Here is a 24579-nt window from a genome sequence, read left to right on the forward strand (position 1 = left end):
TCAAGATGATAGACATGTGAATGATAGTTCATTTGAGACGGTCTGATGTGAAATAGTGACCAACGCAACCAAATATGCAGTTGGTTGCTGCTACAGGCCAGGGGATAAAGGGGGTGATATTGAATTCATGCATCAGCAAATTAGTGCAATGAGTGCAGGGTTAGTGATTATCATGGGGGATTTTAATTATGGTGATATAAATTGGAAGGAGGAAATATCACGTGGCAAAAAGGAAATGGAATTCATACATCTTCTATGAGATAATTACTTGAAACAGCACATAATTGAAGGGACACGTTGTGTGAGAGTGCTGGACCTGGTCATTGGTTCAGAGGATATATGCATAAGTAAGGTGTCCTCATTACCTCCACTTGGTGAGAGTAATCATGTGGTATTGACTTGGGAGGTTGCAAAATCTGTGGATTTCTCTCTTAAGAAGGGGTATATACGGAACTACAGGTTAGGCAATTATAACAAGCTTCAGAGTGAGCTTGCAGCCGTCCCATGGCAGAACATATTGAATTCAATTCAATATATTCAATAGAACATATTGAAGATACCTGCTATTTTATAGCAGGTATCTTCCTCAGATACCTGCTATAAAATCAGCAGGTATCTGAGGAAGGCAATATCAGATTGTGTCCCCATGGTCAAGAAGACAAACAATGTAGGCATTAGATGGATGAGTAGTAGTATCAAGCTTGATCTGCAAAAAAAGAAAATGTTATGGAGAATTTACAAGGAGAAAGGCGATCAGTACACCCTTGAGCAGTACAAGGCTCAAGCTAGGAAGTTTACCAGCATAGTAAGAAAAGCTAAATCAGATTATGAGAAGACCTTAGCCAAGGAGATCAAAGGTAATCCCAAAGAGTTCTTCCGCTATGTGGCAAGTAAAAGGAAGAATGACTTCGGAAGGATAACTTTAGTGAGTGCTGATTGTATTGAGGTGACAAATTCAGATGTAATAGTAGAGTTACTGAGTGATCACTTTTCAAAAGTCTATCACCCAAGTGAGGATATCTCTGTACCTGTAGCAATAACTAATGTGAGAATTTAAGTTAAGAAATTAGAAGTACTTAGTATATTGCAAAATTTAAAGGCAAACACTGCTGTAGGTTTAGATGGAATATCAGCCTTGGGTGTTGCATGAATGTGCAAAGGAATTGTGAACACCTCTTACTTGGTTATTTAACTTAAGCTTGAACTCTGGTATGATCCCTAGGGAGTGGAAAGAAGGCAAAGTAATTCCTCTGCATAAAGGCCGCTCTAAAACTGCAGTAGTTAATTACAGACCAATCACTATCTCGGGAGTGGTGGTAAAAGTATTGGAAAAGTTGGTTAAGGACAAAATTCAAGAATGGGTGGATCAGGAAATGATACTCTATAAGGGCCAACATGGTTTTGTTAAAGGTCGATCCTGCCTTAGCAATTTATTAACTTTTTTATAATAGAATGACATCTGAGTTGGACAAAGGAAATGGCTACACAGTGGTATTTCTGGATTTTGCTAAGGTATTTGACAGGATACCCCATGGAATACTGTTGTGCAAATTGGAGCAGATGGGGATGGATACTAAACTGGTGATATGGATAGGAGAATGGCTCAGGGAGAGATACCAGAAGGTGGTGTATGGAGGAGCAGAGTCCAGGATGAGGCAGGTGACCAGTGGTGTGCCCCAGAGCTCTGTGCTTGGGCCATTGTTGTTTAATTTGTACATAAATAATATAGGAAATGGCTTAAAGGGAGATATTCAGTTGTTTGCCAATGATGTAAAGTTGGGTAGCGCAATAAAAAATCAAGCTGATGTTGAGAGTTTGCAGGGTGATTTAAATAAGCTAGCAAAATGGGCAAAAGATTATGGATATCAGTTCAATGTGGAAAAGTGTAAAGTTATGCATTTTGGGATTAAAAGATTACAGCTGGGCACTACATCGATGGAACGGTACTTCAAGAGATTGATGAGACTAGAGACTTAGGGGTGTTGGTAGATAGGGGGATGAAGTTCAGGGGACACATTGCTAAGGTGTCCAAGATTGCACATAGTTGATAAAGAGGTTATTATTCCCCTTTATAAAGCGTTGATACTTCCGCATTTGGATTACTGTGCTCAGGTCTGGTCACCTGGGTTCCTTGGAGATGAGGAAGTTGAGGAGAGGGTTCAGAGGAGAGTGACTAAATTGGTGAGTGATGTAAAAAATGCTCCCTACATTGATAGATTGAGAGCTTGTGGATAGCAGAGGTTGGTTGATAGGCAGAGAAGAGGGGATATGATAAAAACATTTAAATTACTAAAAGGTTTTTATAAAATTGATGCAGGGGAAATGTTTCAGCTGTGGGATAGTGAATGGAAGAACAAGAGGTCATCCATGGAAATTAAGGAAAAGTGTGGTTAACAAGGGTGTGAGAACAAGGTTTTTTGCCTGGAGGGTGATGAATGAGTGGAATGCATTGCCTGTCTCAGTTGTGAATTCTTCATCTGTAAATGAATTCAAGAAGAGATATGATAGATACTGTTTTGATATTTTGGGTCTCCCGCAGTGAGTCTACTGACTCCATGGAGATACCCATAATAATAATAATAATTCAATCTTCCATTTGTTTTGTTTCCAGTCAAGTCATTGGTTCCTACTATCCAATGCCCCAATCACTTTACTCATTTTATTTTCCTATAAGCAAACTCTGTACATCTCATTCACCTGACCTCTAATAATCAAATTCACATAAAACACCACTCTCGAGTCTTTCAATACCCCTTTCATACCAAGATCAATCATTTCCGTCTTCTTCACTCTTCCATACATACTTTGGTGTTTAGGCTTATATGCTGATTCTCTAGCATTGTGTTGTTTAAGGAAACTGACAACACAGACTAGATAACTGAAAATATTTAATTATTGCTTCCTATATTTTGCCAAAATTAAATCAGCATCTTCAGGGATTTATACACTTGTATTAAACACATGTGCCCAGGCACACTTCAGTAACAAAGATGGAACAGGCGAGATACAGGATGACCTAAAGTTCTATAATCACACCACCTATTGGCTTTGGTTGGGTGTTCTTAGCTGTTGGGTTGACTGTCTGCCAATGAGGGTTTCCCATATAAAAAGCAGTTTGATACAACCATATTTGTTTAGGTTGGGATAGTTGGTAAAGTTAAATCAGTTGCTGAAGTTAAATTACTGCAGCAGAAAGTTTCTCGAATTTAAATTTGCTTCAGTGGAGTAAGGTGACTCTTTTACAATGGATCCTGTGCCAGGTGTGTATATGGTGTTAAAATTCTTTTTATCTTGTAGGAGATGTAGCTATTGGCTAAAATGGTGTTTTTTATGTGAGTCAGTTCTGTGTTTCTGAGTTTTTATGTTCCCACATAAAAAACATCTTTTTTGGCCAATGGCTACACCTCCCACCAAATAAAAAGAATTTTAACATCACGTATCCAAAACCCTCCTCCTCCCTTCCAAAAAAGAGATCACAGCAAATACATCACTCACATCCCTTATATTCATGGCATCTCAGAAAATGTGGCCAAGATCTTAAAAAAAGCACACTCTTGTGACCACTCATAAACAGAAAGATAGCGACCCTTTCACCAAAGACCAGCTACAACTTCTGGATTTACCTGGAGTGTACCAGGTACCCTGCAGCTGCAACTGTTCATACCATGGCCAAACACATAGGACAGCCAAACATCCATAAATCAAAGCATGGATTACATCCATTGCCATCACTATGACCACTCAGGATTAAGAGACTATGCCCTGGATAACTGGCACAGAATCTGTTGGGAAAAAAGCCTCCTTACTCCACCGAAGCAAATTTAAATTTGAGAAGCTTTTCCTCAAATATGCTGCAGCTCTTACCAACTATCCCAGCCTAAACAAATATTGTTGTATTAAACTGCCTCTCATATCGGAAACTCTTATTTTTCAGACAACCAAGAACACCCAACCAAAGCCAAAGGTAGCATAACTATTGGGCTTTATGACATTCTGTATCTCTCTTGTTCCATCTTTGTTATTGAAATGTGCCTGAGTGCAGTTAATACCAGTGTAATTAATCCCTGAAGATGCTGATTTAACTTCAGCAAAATATAGGAAGTAATAAATAAATATTTTTAGTTATTATCTAGTCGACATTGTCAATTTCCTTAAACAACACAATGCTCCACACATATCTATAAATCTCTTCATTTCACTCTGCAACTGTTTCATAAATCTTGTGTAATTTTTTCACTAACATTTACTCTTGCTATCTCATCATTACTCCCACAAGCTTGCTCACCATCAATCCTGCTCATCATCTTACTGTTAATTGCACTCTATTATTCAATTATTGCATGCTTTATGATTAATCACACTCTTTTCTTTGCAATCAGTTTCTTTATTGTTACCTTTTTGACATTCACACAATCATCTCGATAACCATTTCAATTACAATGCTATGTACCCTATTCTGATTTAAACAAACCTTATGGTTCATCAGAATATCACAACTTCCTGCATACCCACACTCACTCCTGTCTCTTATTCAAACTCTCCACATAAAGATTTGTAACATCTTCCCATGCATGCATAGTACATTAATGGCACTGTGCCATTCTTTAAAAATCCATACCATTCACTTTGTCTTTCGCTCTGTCCTACATAACAATCTACCCAGAGCAGAGATAGGGTCTTTGGCGCCCGCATGCAATTTCTATCTAAGCGCCTCTGTAACGATCTGGGATGTGTTGTTCTTTTACGACAATAAAAATTTGAATTATTTGAAATTTCTTAAATAAATTTTGACAGAACAGCCACACGTTGGTTCGCTAAATGTAACGAACTGGGGGGTGTTGGCTAGGCAGGATAATCGTTAAAAACCAGAATATTCAAAAAATTCTCAAAAATTAAAGCAAATTTTGATAAAGCCACTTCACTTTAATCGTTAAATATAATGATACAGGGATTATAGCCTTCTCACCGACCCGAATCGCTAACAAAATTAAAATGAATTTTAATTAAAGTTAAAATTTATTTGAACTAAAGTTTAAAAAATTCTTGCATTTTACAAGTTACTAAATTCTTGGTAACTTGTAAAATATTTTTAATAATTTTTAGAGAAAATAATATTATATAAAATAATTTTAATAACATGAGAAAATAAGAAAAGAATTCAGAAATAATTAGAACATTTAATATAAGTATTCAAAAAATGACATCTTTACAGAATAACAGAAAATAAATTAAATTACATAAATTTACTTGAAATTTTTTAAATTAAAATTTCAAGGTTTTTGATTTCATATTCACAAAATTAGAAATAATGGTGTTAACGTTTAATTTCGCACATATATCATTTTCAATAGCTATTAACGACAAACTAATAAGCCTTTTTTGTGACATACATGGCCTTAAGTAGGTATTAATCAATTTCAACTTGGAAAAGGAACGTTCACTGCTCGCTAAACTAACAAGTAAGGTTAATAGTATTCTTAAAGCAATTGAAAAGTTAGGGAAAGATAAATTATTGGACACAATAAAATTAAGAATACTGAAAGGGCTTTTGAATATTTAAATTATCCTTCCGAAAAATATCCCAGAAAGCACATAACTCGTCATATAGATCTATTGCATTTACATCTTTATTATCGCGGTCCTTCAAGAGAATCTCTAAATCGTCATAATTTTTTCATAAATCTTCATTATTAATTTGTAGTAATCTATACAAGAAATTGAAATTATCGTAATATGTTTTTTGTTGTTCAAAACGTTCTATTAACGAACATGCTGCAACGTCTAGAAGTGTATAAAAAAAAACATTCACTCTAAATTTATCTTCTGGCGATTGTGGCGTTTCATCATGATGCTCGTAGTCAAATTGTCGTGTCTTCTTTCGTCATCGAACTTCCGTACCAGTTTTAAATTCTTGTTCTCCATCCACCTCTTCACTCAGTTATTTTGCCGTTTTTAGAACTTCTTTAAAATTTGTATCTGATCGATACTCTTGTAAGAATATTTTTAAGTTTTCGATAGATTCTAAAGCAAGTGTAATGTTCATATTTTTGTCTTGAAGCATTTTACTCACAGGCTTTAACTTCCGTACCAGTTTTAAATTCTTGTTCTCCATCCACCTCTTCACTCAGTTATTTTGCCGTTTTTAGAACTTCTTTAAAATTTGTATCTGATCGATATTCTTGTAAGAATATTTTTAAGTTTTCGATAGATTCTAAAGCAAGTGTAATGTTCATATTTTTGTCTTGAAGCATTTTACTCACAGGCTTTATTCTGTTAAGTAAATCATGCCAAGTTATAAGAGAGCAAATAAATTTGTAGTCCTTTATTTTAGCACAATGTTTGTGCTTCATGCTGAGTTTCTTTATTAAAATTTTCATTATTTAAAATTTCAAAACGTGCATCATAAATTTCTCCTAACTGATATCGCAGAGGGTGGACTGCATTAATTTTATTTTCCCATCGCGTTTCTGATGGCTGTTTCAATGTTAATTTTTTTACGAACTTTAAAAGGATTGCCCAATGTTTGTAAGAGAATGAAAAGAAATTTTATATTTCTTGAATAATTGCAAAGAAACTAATTATACCTGCATTCACTTTGGCTGCATCATTAATGATTAAATTTAGAGTATGAGCAGCACATGGCATGTAAAATGCTCGAGGATTTTTGTTCAAAAGCAAATTTTGGAGCCCATATTTTTTCCCTTTCATATTTGCCCCATTTTCATACCCTTGACCTCACATGTCTTCAATGGGAATGTTCCATTTTTCCAGTTGTTCCATTATTGTTGCACATAAACCACATCCGTTCGAATCTGATATATCTGCAAAACCTAAAACGTTTTCCCTGATCTTGACAATTCCATTGTCACAGGAAACAAAGCAAATAACAACGGTCATTTGTTCTGTTTTACTTGCATCACGTGTGCAGTCTAAAATTATGGAATAATATTTAGATTTTCAAATTTATAATAAAATTGTATCCCTGATTGCATTACTTCAAGTTTCCAATATTTCATTTTGACTGTCTTTACTCAAATAGTGTACCCTATTGTATTCGTTGTAAGGCCCTTTCGACATGATTTTCCATAACGGGATCAAGCATAGCAAACAGTTCGACTAATTTTAAAAAATTGCCGTTACTCCTTTCATATAATTTATTAGATGATCTGCGAAAAGCTAAACTACCGAGGAATTTTATAATTTCAATCAAGCGTTCTAAAACACTCGTCCAATGTTTCTTTTCCATTTCATACAAGCTTTGAGTCTGGAAATCAATAGTAGTTTTGTTTTTTTAGATTTTTATCAAGTTCCTTCCATTTAAAGAAATTTTTCATGTGAGTTAAACTAGTCTCATGTCTATGTAAAGTTGTGCTTACATTTCTCCAATCGTTATAACCGTCTACAAGACTCAGTAGGTGATTCAGTTGATTTAGTAGGTGCAACAAGTTTGCAACAAAAGCAAAAAACAGAATTTAAAGTGTAAATTCAGAATAAATGAGCCATGTTCTTGGCACGCACTCCCGTTTTCCATTTTTCTATTATAATATGTGTCGCCAAATTTACGACCATATGTATCTCTGGGATATATTATATTTTTCTTTTGAACAAGCCCCATTTCAATTAAAACAACTTGTAATTTTTCATCAATATTTTCCCATTCACCTGGATCTTCTAAATTTACAGAGACTAACAATGTGTTAGTTTCATGGTCAACTACAACTAAATCTTGTTGTAGTTGACTAAATCCTATTTTTCACTTAAATCATGTTCAATTATCTTGTTCAATAGTTGCAATAGTACTTTCATGCAAACTGGATGATGTGCACGGTTCTTCAACTCTGATTTCTGATGTATCGAGTTGGTTACAATCTGCATCAGAATATTTTAATATTTTAACAAATTTATTAAGAGCCCCAGTTTGTTTCTTAATATCTGCTTCTTTTGCAGCATGACACTTACGATTTTGTGCACCAAATAACTTTTTTTAAAATTTTTGATTCCATTTCTATTTTATACCCACAAGAAATTATTACACAACACGACACAGAGACAAAATAATAGTCGGCACTGCGCTACAGGTCGAAAACGGTATGGGTAGTGGCCCTTGCCTTAATGCATAGCATTACACATATCCGCAAGGCGATGTGCTTTGCATTATGGGAGATACTGAGATAGGAGTGATGAGAGAGCTTTCTCCACCTTTGCAACGAGTTGCCTGGTGTTGCACTACCTTATCCCAGTCCTGAAGATACTTTCAGGTGCAAACTTTGTTTGCTCACACTTGGATAAAGGATTAAACTAAGCTTATTACTGTCAGTAGCCTACTGAGATGCGTACCATATGACTGGTTAACTAGCAACAAATGTTTTGTATGAAAATTTGTTTCTACGCATAAAAGCCGTTCATCATTTCACTTTAGATAGATTGCAGTAGACACAACATTCTGCAGGCAAGCATTTAGCCTGCTCTAGCTGCAAATTGTAAACAGCTGGCTGATCAAAGAGGCAGCAATATACATTTTTTTTTAATTTTTATTCAGTGTATCTGGCCTTATTTATTTTAATATTGATCATTCTAAGAATTTTTTGTTTTTATGATAAAAATTTTGTTTCTTAAAAATTAACTTATGAACCGCTCCGTGGAAGCGGCGCCCCCATCGTAGCGCTGTCCGCTTCTGCTCTCCCTGAATCTACCTTTCACCACTATTTTGTACCACAGCACTAATAAGAAACAATGAAGTAAAAGTGATACTGCCTAAGAATTATGATCAGACACTGTGTTCCACACTCATATATCACACAGTAATCCTGTCCTCTCATGTGTCTTCTCCCTCCAGGAGATTGACTACCATGTGTCTCCACCATGTCCTATTCTGCACCTCTCTGCTGCATTCCTCATATGAGAGATAGGTCCAGTCTTCAATATTTTTCATCCACTCCAGTCTTTGTCTTTCTCTTTCCCTCAACACTTCCTTCGAGAAGCGTCCTATGTAGGCAGTTATGTCTCGGAATATGTCCAAAATATCTGACTTTTCTCTTTTTAATTTCTTTCATCAGGCTCCTGTTTATGCCTGCCATCTCTAGTACCTCTTCATTTATCTTTTTGTCTTTCCATGATATTCTCATAATTCTTCACAGCATCCAAATTTCAAAGACACTCAGATTGGAGAGTGTCCATGTCTCTACTCCATATAATAATGTAGACCATATGTAGCATTTGGAGATACTTAGTCTTGTTTTCAGATTTAATTCTCTAGATGTTAGTAGATTTTTCATACTGTTAAAAGTTGACCTTGCAATTTCAATCCTCCTTCTAATTTCATCTTCTGTCGTGCCATTCTCTGTGATCAAGTGTCCGAGGTATGTGTATTTTTGCACCTGTTCTAATTTATTTCCTTTTATATTGATGCATATTTCTGGTATTTTCTTTTCTCTTGAAATTATCATGATTTTTGTCTTTTTAAAGTTGAAACTGAGGCCATACTGTTCGCTATACTTGAGGGTTTCATCTATAAGAGTTTGAGGTAATATTTATTTTCAGCTAGAAGAACCATGTCATTTGCATTATCTTAGGTTATTAATATTTCTGCCCCCTACAGTGATTCCTTTGAGGTTACTAATTTTATTAAATGTTTCTTCTGTGTACAGGTTAAAGAGAATCGGAGAAAAGACACAGCCTTTTCTCACACCTTTCTGAACTGGGAATTCTTCTGAGGTCTCTCTATTTATTCTCAAAGATGCAGTTCCCAGTAAAGATTAGTTAATAGCCTAATGTCTTTTCCATCCATGCCTATTTTTGAAAGGATTGCAATTAATTGTTCATGTTGGACATTGTCAAATGCCTTTTTGTAATCTATGAAGCAGAGGAACATATCTTTTTGTTTTTCTAGATATCTTTCTATGATGGTTCTGAGTTGAAAATACCTTCTCTTGTACCTACATTTTCCTTGAAGCCAGTTTGTGCATCATTTATTTCTATGTTTATTTTTCTTTTATTTCTTTCAAGAATAACGTATAGGAGGACTTTTGATACTTGACTGATGAGACTGATTGTCCTGAACTCTTCACATCTTGTAGCTTTTGTTTTTTTGGGAACTGGAACGAAAATTTAGTGATTAATATCTTTGGGTAGAAATCCAGTCTCGTATATTTTATTGCATAATTTTGTTAGAAATTTCAGTCCTCCTTCATCGAGAGCCCTCAACCATTCTGCCAAGATGTTATCTATTCGTGCAGCTTTATGTGGTTTTAGTTTTCTGACGGCATTTTCAACTTCACAGAGTAAAATGGATGGTCCTTCTAAATCAGTCTGTTCAGGAATATCATTTCTTTGTTGTTCATATAATTTCTTTGTGTATTCAATCCATCTTTCCATGATTTCTTTTTTATCCATTAGAATATGGTCTCTTGAGTCTCTAATGACACTTGCATGGTTTGCTGTATTTGTCCTGCTTGTCATTTCTCTGATCTTATCATGCATTTCTCTGCTTCTGTGTTTTCTATCAAGGTTTTCTATTATTATTATTATTATTATTCAGGCCTCTACAGAGAGTTGAAAGGCTCATCGTGGGAGGTCCTTCCTAAGAACATAAAGTCTGTCAAGACTCATCAAGGGGAGGTCCCCCCCCCCCCTAAGAAACACAAAGTCTATCACACCACTCCTTAAACTCATTGACCGTTCTCGCTCTCACCATTCCATCAGGCAATGCATTCCACGGTTCAACTACCCTCCACGCAAAGAAACCACTCCTTACCCTCTTGCTCACAGTTTCCTTTCGTAACTTCCAGGGATGGCCTCTTGTCATCACTCCTTCCCGCTGTTCAACCAAGTGAAAGAACTCCCCAGTATCAACCCTGTAACCACCTCTCAACAGTTTAAAAGTCTCAATCATATCACCTCTCCTTCTTCTATCCACAAACTCTGCAGTCCACATTCCCTCAGCTGATCCTCGTAATTATCCTTGTACAGTCCTGAAACCATCTTTGTCATCCGTCTTTGTATCCTTTCCACAGTTAATTTATCCCCTTTAAATCCTGGAGACCAAATCTGAGAACAATAGTCCAAGTGTAGTCTGATCAGAGACTTATACAATGGAATGATAACCCTCTTATCTCTGCAGGTCAGTGTCCTTCTCATAATTGCAGCAATCCTCTGTGTTACCTTCACCACCTTTGCAATATGTCCCCTAAACTTCAGGTTTCTATCAATCATCAACCCCAGATCTCTTGTCTCCCCTACTTCCTCCAGTATAACTCCTCCCATAGAGTATGCAGCATCCCATCGATGTTTCCCAAACCTCAAGACCTTACATTTTGCTGCATTAAACTGACACCCCATTCATTTGCCCATCTATCTAGCTAATTCAAATCCTCTTGCAGGGCTACCACATCTGCACTATTACTAATAATCCTTCCCAGCTTCACATCGTCTGCAAACAACTGAATATCTCCTTGCAATCCACTGGCAATATCATTGATATAAAGGTTAAACAATATAGGTCCTAGTACTGAGCCCTGTGGGACCCCACTTGTAACCCTCTGCCTCCTTGAAACTGCTCCACCATACACAACTCTCCGATACCTATCAGACAGCCAATCCTGAATCCAGTTGACCAATCTGACATCCAGACCCATGTGCTGCAACTTAAATATCAGCTTATCATGTGGCACCCTGTCAAATGCCTTTGCTAAGTCTAAGAAAATTGCAGTATATGCCTTTCCCTCATCTAATGTTCTTGTAACTTTATTATAAAATGCTAGCATATTGCTAAAACAAGAGTGCCGTTTCACAAATCCATGTTGACTCTCACAGATAACATTACCCTCATCTGCCCAATGTTGTATACGGTCCCTCACTACTTTCTCCAAGATCTTAACTACTGATGATACACACAGACTGGCCTATAATTAGACACTTCCAGTCCGTTACTACCCTTATGCAATGGTACTATCTTTACTATACATTTATATTTAATCCATTCCTCTTTGGCTTTCCTGCATTCTTTTTTTATTTCTTTATTCATGCTTTTATATCCAGGTTTGTTCTTTAACTTTTTTCTTTGTTCCATCAACGTCAGTATTTTTTCATTCATCCAAGGTTTATTCCTTTTCCTTTTTAATTGTGGGAGTGTATTTTTGGCTGCTTCATTGATGCTATTCTTGAATGTTTGCCAGTTCATGTTAATTTCATCAATTGGTGTTCTATTTTCTGTGTGAGTTGTGGTGTCAGACATGTTAAGGGATTTTGTGAATTCTTTTATAAATCAGTCTTTAACTTCTTGGTTGTTAAGTGAGTCTGAATTATAAGTTTCTCTTATGAATGGTTGGCTTGGTATCTTAAGTTTTATTTTGATTTTTGCAATCACTGGGTTGTGGTCTGATCCAGGATATGTTTTTATTTGTGTTATTGCATTTTGGAATCTTTTGCTTATTATTATATAGTCAATTTGGTTTCTATAGATGTCCCCAGGGCTTTTCCAGGTATATAGTCTTCTGGGAGGATGTAACAGTGTTAGCAATTATTAGGTCATTGGTTTCACAGAATTGAATTAATCATTCACCTCTTTCATTTCTGATTCCAAGCCCTTGGTTTCCCATGCAAAATGAGATTTTTTCTGAGCCCACTTTTGCATTTAGGTCGCCCATCATTATAATAACATCATCTGACTTAGCACTGGAGATTGCAGTTTGGATGTCTTCATAAAATTGTTCCAACTATTCATCTGGGTGATCTTGGGTTGGTGCATATGCTTGGATAATATACAGGTTGAATGGTTGTGCAGTTATTTTGGCTGTTATGATTCTGTCATTTATAGGCCAATATTCCTGGAGAGATTTTGCAATTCTATTACTTAGGACAAGTGCTACTCCATTAAGGTGCAAGTCACTGCCAGAGTAGATTATAGTGTGATTTTTTCTTCTTATTATGCCTATATCTGTCCACCTCACTTCACTGATACCTTTAATATCGGCCTTCATCACTTCTAATTACTGGAGTAGGTTATCTAATTTGCCTGCCTTGTAGAGTGTTCTGATGTTCCATGTTACTATTTTCAAGGGATTGCTCCTTGTTTTCACACAGTAATACTCGATCTAAAAATTAGACAATATCATTACACAAATAAACATAAAACTAATCTTTAAAAGGTACCTGTGACATGACTATAAACAAAAAATTACATGATAACCACAGTAATTAACTAATGAAATGAAAATACAGATTTTTTTTGCCATGGATAGCCCTCTGTCTTTGGCAAACTATTTTTTTAACCATCTGGAAGATACCTTGTTCTCATCCATTCAGTCCCAATGCTCTCATTGGTTTCGTTATGTTGATGACATCTTTGCTGTTTGGCCTCATTCTGAAAATGAACTTACCACTGTCCTACAAGATCAATAGCTTTCACTCAAGCATTCTTCAATTCACCATGGAAAAAGAAAAGGCTGGTAGTTTACCATTCTTGGATATCCTTATTATGTGCACAGCCTCCAGTAATTTATCAACCAGTGTTTATTGAAAATCTACCTTTACTGACAGATACGTTCATCAAAAGTCTTCTCATCGCACCTCTCAAAATATTGGTGTTATTAAATCTTTAATTAATAGAGCACATAATGTGTGCTTCTCTTCCTCAAGCTTACAACAAGAACTTCTCACTATCAAAACGTTAATGGAATTTAATGGTTACAACCCTAATCAAATCCAGCAGATAATTGACTCCTATGTTCCAACACCTCGGGTTTCTTCAACGGACTGCAGGGTTCCAATCCCTTATATTTCTGGCATCTTTGAACCGATTGGTAGAATTTTGAAGAAATATCATCTCATTCTTACATATTTTCCTATCAACAAAATTTCTTATCTGTTGCCATCTATAAAAAACAAACTGTCACTTCTATCATTAGTTGGTGTTTATCAGATACCTTGTGAATGGAATCTAACATACTTTGGGCAGACAGGCTGTTCTATGGAAAAAATAATCAATGAACATCAATATTATATCATACATGAAATCTCAAAAGTCTGGTCTGGCACAACATAGTATTGACACTAAACATAGTATCCACTGGGATGACGCTCATCTTCTCCATAGAAGCGGGTTTAAATATGAATGCCTTTTCAAGGAAAGTTGCAAGTCCCTTTTACATTAACCAAATATGAATTGGAATGATCGTCTCTCTTTCTCTCAAAAGTTTGGGAGATTCTTATTTTATGTAACCATCAAAAATAGTTTTTAATAATATTATTTATTTATATTAATTTGTAGCATGCAACAAGTTTTTAATTGGTAGAACACTGAATGTTGTATGTACTTTGTATTCCCATTTCTTTGATTTGCTCATTTCTACACTCGTTTCTCTTTTATTTTCTTTTAATTTTAGATATGTATATAATGTCCAGATCTCAAGTGTGGAATCCATGGTCAGAGCAATAGCAGCTACAGTCAATTCATGAGAGGTCACTGTAGCTGACCCTACAAGTTTGCTGCTTCACCACAGCAAACTTGTAGGGATAGGAATAGTTTGCTACAGTAAATTTTCTTTTTAACATAGACTGTATCTAGGGGGAGTTTTTGACAGGACTTTTCAGTAGCTTATTATTATCAGACCTACATGAAGTCCAAACATTCATCATGGGAATTCCTCGCTCTCATACAAAAATATCATTTCTGTATTTCTCCAACGACATCAAGTTTACTTAATTCCTCATATACCTCCTGCTCACTCTCCACCATACCCTTTCCATTCCAACTTCTTATGTTGTCACCTTCACAAGGATGAAATACCCTAATAATCTATTTCTCATTGTATACTTCATTATCTTCTGCATCAATTACCAGTCTACTACTGTCATCAACTATTATCATCCTCAACAGTCACTCTCTTCTACTTGCCAAATATCAAAGGAAGTTATTAGGATTTTTCTTCACTTCATTAACTAATTTATACTCATAATGTACTTTTGCTGTCTTTATCAACCAAGTTGCCTTCCTGGCATGTGCACTTTGTACTCCTCCTGAAATTGCTTATTTCCAATATTCAATCTTGTTGCCTCCACAATGCTTTCTTCCAAATTTCATGCTTAATCCCTTCATTCATCCATTTTACTCCTATCTTATTTAGCCTTTTCACCTTTGGAATACACTCAGACATCTATCTCCTTTCCACTCAACACCTACTTGTCAAAGCTTTTCATAATTACCATCCCTGTAGTTTCCCATATATTCCTTCTTCACAGAAGTTTTCATAAGACTCGACATAACAGACATGATCACCTCGTGGCCATTCTTTCCAATATGAGGAAGATTAGATGGTGCATTCACAATGACATCTCCCAATATAATCAGATGTAAGACTCTCAACAGCATGCCCTCTATTATTACTAAGATAGTTGTCCCTTAAGAACTCAAGAAATTCATTCTTCTTATTCCCTTATGTCATCTCTTCATTACCATCAATATTGCCATAATTAAAATTATTCATAACGATTACCCTTCTGTTGTTCACTATGCCAAGTTGCTATATATTTCTTTGTTTCCAACCTCCACATTCTCGGGCCAACTCAATATCTCATCTTATCAACCCTCACATTTCTATTTCTGTCAAGATATCATTTTCATCCAACCATGTTTCACTTATTCAAACTATTTTTGAACTAATAAACCTCAATGCAACAATTTCATCTCCCTTATTTTTGATGCTCCTTGCATTCATAAACTTATTTACGAATTTCTTGGTCTCCAACTAGAGTTTCTGAGTCGCAGCAATTTTTCTGTTCCGAGGACTCGAAACATTTTTTTCACAAGTCTCAGGAATCCCCAGTACTATATGATTTTGCTCATGAAACATTATTTTTTAAAAAATATATTTATAATTTATTATAGTTTTATAAAATGCATCAATAGCTGCTAAATGAATGATAAAAATTAAGGCAGAGGAATTTTTAAGTGAGCTTTTCCATCTACATTTCTCCATCACCCTTGATTCATCTGTCATTATAGTCACAATACGTGTTTCAAAATTATTTCAAATCCCTGCATTTATTAAGTCCAATTTATTTTGAATATCAATTGAGAACATTTTCTGGTTATAGAAACTAATCCTAAATTAAAATTTTTTTGCATCATATGAATGAACAACAATGGTGAAATGTCTTATTTTCAATACTGGTACCACTCTAATGCAAGACTAAAATAAGGATCTATTTTGTTAATTCTTTAATTTTTGTTATTTGCAATTCTTGTTTATATTCATAGAAGCCCAAAACCAATTTTATCTGAATGGTTTTTTTGGTAAGGCATAAATCTGCTTTGAAATTGATTTGCTTATAAAAGAACTACTGGCAATTGTTCAATTTGACATGGGCATCTTTGGCAATCAATTTAGATAAATGGGTTTTTAATGAGGCTTGTGATATAATAAAGTTTATTAGACACACATATTCACAAGAATAAATAATTTTTTTATTATTATAAATATTTCAACCAGAAACTAACTTCCCATCGTCAGTGCATCAGACCATCTTAATCACAAATGATGATAGAACAAAGAATGTTAATTTTCTTGTTTTACAAAAGTTTAAAATTGACTTATCAAGCCTTAATTCTTTTTGAGCTAATTGAAGGTTCCCTAACTGCCTGATAAGAAGAATATAATGCAATACTCATTTTTAAAAATTATAATGAATTTGATACTTTTCTGTTTCAGGTTTATAAATTTAAATTTATGAAAGGTCACGTGCTGTTTTTCCCAGGACTCAAGACAAGAAAGATTTGAAAATTTCTCAGAAATTTCATCCCAGGACAGAAACCCTATCTCTAACCAATCCTACCCATGCCATCCATAAATTAAAGATACCAAGAAATTATATACTTGGTTTAATCCTTTATCCAAGTATAAGCAAACAAAGTTTGCGCCTGAAGTATTTTCAAGACTGGGGCAACTCGTCTATAGAGGCTAATGACTTCACATCACTTGCCTTAGTATCCCATAATATAAAGCACATATCCTTATGGGTATGTATAATGCTATGCATTATGGGAAGGGTTACTACCCAGACCGGTTTCGACCTTTATTGAGGTCTCGTCAGTGGGAGCCACACCCAGAGGTCATACTAATGTTGAAGTAATCCCGAAGTCATATTTTCATATACGAGTAGCAAAAGGTGTCACACCTTATTATTAAAATACTTTGGATTAGAGATAGTTGTTGGAATCCACTTCAACTTAGTATCACCTCTGGGTCTGACTCCCACTGATGAGACCTCAAAAAAGGTCGAAACTGGTCTGGGTAGTGACCCTTCCCATAATGCATAGCATTATACATGCCCATAAGGATATGTGCTTTGCATTATGGGATACTAAGGCAAGTGATGTGAAGTCATTAGCTTCTATATACGAGTTGCCCCAGTCCTGAAAATACTTCAGTCGCAAACTTTGTTTGCTTACACTTGGATAAAGGATTAAGCCAAGTATATAATTTCTTGGCATCTTTAATTTATAGTATAACCAAGTGGAAAAACTTCCAACCCATGCCATCCCTCAGCTGTGACTTCTACATACCAGTTCCTGTCTGCTCAACCTTTACCCTTTGTCTCATATTTCTCCTAAGACTCAACTACTTCCTATGCATCCCAAGTGATCCCATTCCTTTGCTGCCTATTCCCCATACCTGCTTCCAGAATCCACTCTCCAATTTCCTTGTTCAACTTGCATTCCTGTTCTCACATTCTCTTCTCTCACATGACTAATCTCCTTTCACAACTGCTTTGGTCTCACCTAATTCACTCTACCACTCATTTACATCACAACTTTGACTTTTGCTGATACCTTGTTCACATCACTCGCTCTTCCTTCTAGAAAGTTTCTCCAGATGAACCACACCAAATCCGCTTACATGTAATCCATCTCTTTTATACAATTCTTCCATTTTCCCCTTGGGATTCCACACATCAAACTGCAATGCTTTTTCCTCACACTCTCCTAACATATCATTCATGATTTTTAAATGCTACCTCAACTCGTCTGTGAGGTAGCATGTAAAAATGTACCATCCACTCTCTTCCTACCACATGGTTGTCTTTTACATTCCATAATAATCTCTTGATATCCATCCTCACATTCTTCCTTTGCTCAAACAAATCATTTGTTTCTACCCTTCCTCACACACTTACTCCTCAAGTCCAGAACAACTGAGTGCAATAATAAATTTAGTTTAATCCTTTATCCAAGTGTAAGCAAACAAAGTTTGCACCTGAAAATATCTTCAGGACTGAGGTAAGGTGGTGCAACACCAGGTAACTCCGAGCAAAGGTGGACCAAGCTCTCATCACTCCTTGTCTCAGTATCTCCCATAATGCAAAGCACATCTCCTTGCGGACATGTATACTGCTATGCATTAAGGGAAGGGCCACTGACCCAGACCTTTCGACCTTTATTGAGGTCTCTCTTCAGTGGGAGGCAGACCCAAACTTGAAGATACTAAGGCAGAAGCAATAGGAGAGGTCATATTTACCTATACAAGTTACCAACAGAACTAAATTTATTATAGTCTAACCAAGTGCAAAATAAACTTCCAACATCTTTCTCTAAATCCAGAGTAATTCAACAATAAGGTGGTACACCTGTTGGCAACTTGTATATGTAAATATGACCTCAACTATTGCTTCTGCCTTAGTATTCTCCACATTTGGGTCTGCCTCCCACTGAAGAGACCTCAATAAAGGTCGAAACCGGTCTGGGTAGTGGCCCTTCCCTTAATGCATAGCAGTATACATGTCTGCAAGGAGATGTGCTTTGCATTATGGGAGATACTGAGACAAGGAGTGATGAGAGCATGGTCCACCTTTGCTCAGAGTTGCCTTGTGTTGCACCACCTTACCTCAGATATTTTCAGGTGCAAACTTTGTTTGCTTACACTTGGATAAAGGATTAAACTAAATTTATTATAGTCTAACCAAGTGCAAAATAAACTTCCAACATCTTTCTCTAAATCCAGAGTAATTCAATAATAAGGTGGTACACCTGTTGACAACTTGTATAGGTAAATATGACCTCTCCTATTGCTTTTGCCTTAGTATCTCCACGAATGGGTCTGCCTCTCACTGACGAGACCTCAATAAAGGTCGAAACCTTTATTGAGGTAGTAGCCCTTCCCTTAATGCAGTATACATGTCCACAAGGAGATGTGCTTTGCATTATGGGAGATACTGAGACAAGGAGTGATGAGAGCTTGGTCCACCTTTGCTCGGAGTTGCACCATCTTACCTCAGTCCTGAAGATATTTTCAGGTGCAAACTTTGTTTGCTTATACTTGGATAAAGGATTAAACTAAATTTATTATAGTCTAACCAAGTGCAAAATAAACTTCTAACTGAGTGCAAGGTTCAGTCTTAGGTAGTGCAGGTCTTCATTTCTAGTTATGAACCCAAGATGATCAACAAAATTCTTAATACACTTCCTGAGGCTACACATTGCTCTGCTAGTACAACACTAAAGTAACTTTTTCTTACCTTTGCATAAAATCTCAAAATTCTTATATCTATCAAAACTTCCACATCATCCCATAAAAAAATCAGACATTTATGAGATTCGTTGCTCTTTCGGCATTTGCTATGCAGGCCAGACAGGAAGGTTAGGGGAGATCTGCATGTCTTGAACTATAAAAGACACTGAAAAAAGAAAAAGAAGATAGCATAAATCTGGCTTAACATCCCACACAACTACCACAGGTCATCAAGTAGTTTGGCAATAAACAAAAATGCCATATATTGATCATAACTGTTTTACAAGAAAGTTCAAGAAAGCCTTACAAATGCTTAGGATCCCCACATAATGTAACAAAAATCAAGACTTAATTTTACACCAAGTTTGTCTGCTTTCATTAAAAATCTAATTGCCACGGACCTAGGATACAATGCAGGCAATGCCACAGAACGTAACAACAACAACTAGCAGTGTCCCAACATGCATACAGTAATGAATTTAACATTTTTATTCTGGTTACTTATTTGTACGTACCAATTGTGAAGTTATGATAACATCTTCTTCTTCTTTCACTACACGTTATTCCCACTTCCCATGCAGGGTCCGCGGGTTACTTAGATGCAACTTCTTGTTAGTACTACTCCCAACTGACCTGTTGCCTGGTCTGCTGCTGGGGGGGGGGGGGGGGATGATATATTTTTGACTGTAAAGGCGTATATTCACGGGGCCGGTTTGCCCACTTGCAGGATGAAAAACGCCAGATAAACTGGCGGAAAAAACCCTACTGCCCGTGCCCAAGAACGGCTAACTTGGCTATGCCTGAGGAAGATCCTCAAATTCCTCACGTCTACAATGGGAATCGAACCTGGGACACTCCTTCCCCAGGCATATGGTTGCGAAGCACAACGCCACTAGGCTAACCGTGTGGACCGAAGTTATGATAACATCTAATATGTGTAATCAATTGTTTCTAATCTTTTATTGTGTATAACTTTTTTTATTAGTTCCTCTGACAATGTAAGTCTGGTGACTTATGAAACTTGTAGGGTTATAATAGCTTAGTTTTAATAAACTCTTTCTAATCTAATCCTGTAGCCTCCTCTTTTAAGAGAGTTGCAGCTGATGAACAGTCTGCTTCCATGCCTCTCTATCTCTTGCTTCTGTAAGACGCTTGCCAGTCCAGTCTTTGATGTTGTCTTTCCATTGCAGTTGGGGTCTTCCTCTTCCCTCCACCATTCCCGGCAATATTCTGGGGAGCTCTCCAGAAGAACCACTCATCAAATGTCCTGCAAACGCTACTTTTCTTCTTTGGATACTAGCCATAGTCTCTTTTCACCTTGAATCTTTTAAGAACCTCTTCACTGCTCACTCTTTCAGTCCAGCTGATACGATCCATTTTTCTCAAGCGTCACATTTCAAATGCATTCAATTAGTCATTCATCTCCTTATTGATTATCCAGGACTCACATCTATATGTCCCCATGCTCCAGATCATTGTCTTGAGGATTCTTACTTTCAACTGTTTGTTCAGATTTGTTTACTAATATGTGGTATATTTGGAAAAAATGTTGATTTTGCTTTTTTAATTCTGTTCTTAATTTCATAAGTAGATCCATTGTCATCTGTTATCCAACTCCCAAGGTATTCAAAACTTTTTACATTCTCTATTCTTCAAAGTGATTTCCATCCCATCATTTCCTTTCCTTGAAATCTTCATCACTTTTGTCTTCTGAATGTTTATTTTCATTTTATCTCTCTCATTTCCAACCCCTGTTCAGTCTATTCAAAATTCTTTGCAAACCTTCCTCTGTTTTGCCCATAAGTACAATATCATCTGTATATCTTATATTATTTATCAGATGTCCATTTATCTTTATTCCATCCTTCAGATCTTCCAAGGCCTCCCTCATCATCCATCCAGTATAGACATTAAAAAGGAGTGGGGACATCCCACACTCTTGCCTCACACATTTTCTTATGGGGGATCTATTCAGTATCCTCTCTTTGAAATCTAAACCTGGCTTCTTGAGTTTTATATATTCTGAACAACAGTCTGATAATTTTTTCATCTATTCCTATTATGCAAAATATCAAATAAAACAGAGTGATTAACGTTATCGAAAGCTTTTTCTTAATCCACAAAGCATAGATATAAATTTTATTGTAAGCGATCATTCCTTCTCCCAATATCTGTAGTGGTTGTAACAGCTTCCCTGGTTCCCCTGTTTCTCCTGAAACCAAACTGTGCTTCATTTAATTCTCTCTCTCTCTCTCTCTCTCTCTCTCTCTCTCTCCCCCCTCTGTTCCATTCTATATATTATGTTGATTAGGACTTTTGCAACGTGGCTAATCAAGCTGATAGTTCTATGCTTATTGCAATCCATTGTTCCTGTGGTCTTGGGAAAAGGAATAAAAATAGACTTTACAAAGTCTTTAGGTAATTCTATCCTCCTTCAGACTTCTATTAAAGATGAGGGATAGAAGTTTTATTCCTTCCTTTCCCAATGCCTTCAGCAGCTCTCCTTGAATATCATCCACTCCCAGAACTTTCCTATCCTTTATTCTTTTAATGACTGCTTCAATTTCCCATTCCTTAATTTCTGGGGTATCATCATTTTCTATCTGATCACATTCCAGATTATATTCATCTCCATAAAGTCCTGTTACATACTTCTTCCACCTTATCATTTTTTTCCAACAAATCTTTACTCTTTCATCCTTCAAAACATGAAATCAAGTTCATGCCTTCATAGACCTTTCTCATATCCTTTACTGTATCATTTTCCTCTATTTTCTTGCAGACTTGATTGAGCCAGTCTTCCTTTGCCTTTTTAGCCAAAATTTTTACTTGTTTATTGATCTCTTTATATCTGACTTGGGCTTCGTTGTTGTTCTTATTCTTCCATTTCCTTCTTTTGTCCATTTTTTTCTATCACTTCCTCGGTAATCCAGAGCTTCCTTCCTCTCCTCTCTGCCACACAAAGAAGACATTTAGCACATTCATTGATTTTCTTTCTTAAATCAGTCCAGATTACTTCTAGAGGTCTATCAGTATCAATATTGCTGATCTTATTTTCTAGTTCAGCTTGATATTTCTCTCTGATATCTTTTCTTTTCAGTCCATCAATTCTTATTTTTCTAGTTGCAATTTCTTTATTTATTTGTTTTAATCTGATTTTTGCTTTAATGGTAAGCAGATTATGGTCACTATTACAGTCTGCTCCAGGATAAGTTTTTGCATTTTTTATTACATTTTTATATCTTGAGTTAATTAGAATGTAATCAATCTGATTTCTTATTTCTTCACCTCTCTATCCACGCATACAGTTTTCTCTTGTGTTTGAAACCAGGTGTTAGTCATCACTATCAATTTGTGTCTTCTACAAAACTCCACCAGTCTGTCTCCCCTTTCTTTTCTTTCTCCCAAAACTCCAAGGGCCCACCAGACCATCCTTTCTTCCTTTCCCTATCTTTGCATTCATACCTTCCATTACTATCAGTATATTTTTGTTATTTTTCAAATGTAAACATTCCTCTATTTATTGATAGATCTCTTCAACTTCTTCATCTGTATGATCTGTTGTAGGCAAGTATACTTGAATTATAAGAATATTTCTAGGTTTGGCCTTTATTTTCAAAGCATCACTCTTTCAGATCTCTGCCAATATCCCTCCACCATATCAGCTATCCTTTTATCCAACATTATTCCAACACACCTTTGATGTTCTTCTCCTCCAGAGTAAATAAATCTAAATCCATCATCTGTTCTTATATCTCCTTTCCATCTAACTTCTGCAATTCCAAGAATTGATATCTTCATTCTTTTCATTTCTCTGATCACATTGGCCATCTTCCAGGTGCCCATATTTGTATTTTCCTTGAGGTTCATCTTCTTATGTTGTGCCTTTACATCAGCTCCAGAACTTCCAGGAGGCTTTGATCCTGCAGCATCATTTGAGGTCTTATCCTCCTGGGACTCCAACACAGGTCTACAAACCCCCTCCCCGATAGCGTATTGCATGAGATCAGACACAGGGGTCCCATCTGTTCTTGTGCATAATTCATTCTTCTGTCTTGACTTGTTCATCATTACTTGGAGAGAAAAAAAGTATGCATGGTGGTTCTCCGTTGCCTTCCATGCAGCTTGGTGGGTTGGACATTTCCTTCCAACCAGATATAATGGTTATACCACCATGACTCAGTATCTTCAGCTCGGATACCCCAGGATCGCCAGTTCCTGTGCACACCTAGGTGTGCCCTTGGGGATATTAAACTCTTTATTTACTTTAAAATATGGTCTCAATACTGAAATTTCTATATGTATGGTAATCACTTTCAGAAGCTGTGTACTATATTTGTTGTTTTAAGGATACTTGCGACATAAGACTGAATGATATAATCACGTAATCACAAGAAAGATATTTATTTATTTATTTAAGATTCTAATTTCAACGATCTATTGTTAGTATTCTAGCTTGTATATTTTTTAAACTGTTCTTGTAATACCACCGACGATGGTCTGCTATTTCCAGACCGAAATATTTGGTTAAATAAATATCTTTCTTGTGATTACGTGATTATATCATTCTGTGTACTATATTGATGGAACTGAAATGCAAGAAACTGATGAGGCTAGGGACTTGGGTGTGACTGTGGACATGGAGTTGAAGTTTAGAGGGCATATTGTGAAGGTAACCAAAACAGAAGATTAGATTACAGAGTTGTTGAAGAACACACTAACAATCAGGGATCGAGAGGTTATTGTTCCCCTATATAAGGCCCCCAGATTCCGTGGCGATGAAGAAGTGTTGGAGAGGATCCAGAGGCAAGTGACAAAGATGGTCTGTAGACTTCAAAAATTAACTGATAGGTGAAAATGAGAAGATGTGATAGAAGCATTTCAGTTATTAAAGGAGTTTTATAGAATTGACACTAAAGACTAAAGTACATGGCAAGAAGGGAGAGAACAAGGGGGTCACCAGTGGAAGATGGAAGGGTGTGGTTAGCAAAGGTGTTAGGATTAGATTCTTTTGCTTGGAGGGTTGTGAATGGGTTGCCAGAGGTGGTTATGGGTGCTTCATCAGTGAATGAGTTTA

General features: G+C 36.2%; 1 protein-coding gene across 8 annotated transcripts in view; it reads right to left on the reverse strand.

Annotated features, from left to right (window-relative positions):
* The window catches only part of LOC150101013 (coiled-coil-helix-coiled-coil-helix domain-containing protein 7), a 223483-nt gene that overhangs the window by 85314 nt on the left and 113590 nt on the right, over positions 1-24579 (reverse strand). For 3 of the 8 annotated variants that reach the window (XR_016549202.1, XR_016549200.1, XR_016549201.1), the window contains exon 3: positions 19510-19668. The exons of the other annotated variants lie outside the window; for them this stretch is intronic. The gene's annotated coding sequence lies outside the window, so the exon portion shown is untranslated. The remainder of the gene's footprint in view (positions 1-19509; positions 19669-24579) is intronic. 8 annotated transcript variants of the gene reach the window in all.

The sequence above is a fragment of the Typopeltis vanoorti genome, chromosome 12 (genome assembly GCF_054136105.1).
Source record: "Typopeltis vanoorti isolate ZY-2024b chromosome 12, IOZ_Tvanoo_1.0, whole genome shotgun sequence".
Classification (NCBI taxonomy): Eukaryota; Metazoa; Arthropoda; class Arachnida; order Uropygi; family Thelyphonidae; genus Typopeltis; species Typopeltis vanoorti.